General features: G+C 41.4%; 1 non-coding gene across 1 annotated transcript; it reads right to left on the bottom strand.

Moving 5' to 3' along the window:
* Positions 1-553: 553 nt before the first annotated feature.
* Trnag-ucc lies at positions 554-625 on the bottom strand. Its single transcript has one exon. It is a non-coding gene; the product is annotated as a tRNA-Gly (tRNA).
* Between the last annotated feature and the right edge of the window lie 211 nt (positions 626-836).

Genomic DNA, 836 nt, shown 5'->3' on the forward strand with positions numbered 1-836 from the left:
ATTATTTACACTAAAGTGAAACCTTTCAAACTGATAAGGGGAGGGAGGGCAACGCGTTTACTGATATTCTCAGTAGCCTACCTGGCGCATGTGTAATTTGGCAAGATGCAGCGATGCAACTTTACTATATATAGCATGTACACTAATGCTTTGAACTCAGTTTGGATGGTCAGCAAAAATCGATGCCTCAACATATCACACTGGGATTTGCAAGAGTAGTTAAAAAAAATGTACTTTTGTGATTCCTGAGACTGCGGTGGAAGAAATCGGAAGAATTTGAGACGTTCTCTGTGTCTGTTCCTTCTACTGAAAGTTCTTCCAATTTCTTCCACCGCAGTCTGAGGTGTAATACGACATGATTAGCTGCCACCAGCTCGCCTGCACTCTCACCGTCTTTTTACTTTTGTGAGTTTTTTTTTCTCACTAATTTATGAATTGATTGAAAAAGAAACGACAAATCAGCGAAAAAACACAAAACAAAACAGGTTAATGAGAAATCGAATGAAGTTCAGACAGGACGAGAGAACATTATAAAGCTAATAAAAAGTCTTCATGCGTCGGCCGGGAATCGAACCCGGGTCAACTGCTTGGAAGGCAGCTATGCTTACCACTATACCACCGACGCAGACAGATTTTGTTTGAACAAAGCGGAGAGTCTAGAGACAGAAATAACTCCATCGCACCACAATTCGACGTGGAATAAGGTCACCGTTGAGGTTTTCTGTTTTCCTGCTGGGAAGCGTTACGTTTTTTATTCCGTGCCCTTCGCCATTTACATGCCAGTCATGAAGCTGCATATTTCATGCTTTGGAAAGCTACTTTGTTGTACATAACGT

This window comes from Ixodes scapularis, unplaced genomic scaffold, assembly GCF_016920785.2.
Source record: "Ixodes scapularis isolate PalLabHiFi unplaced genomic scaffold, ASM1692078v2 PGA_scaffold5__190_contigs__length_132052651, whole genome shotgun sequence".
In the NCBI taxonomy this organism is placed as follows: Eukaryota; Metazoa; Arthropoda; class Arachnida; order Ixodida; family Ixodidae; genus Ixodes; species Ixodes scapularis.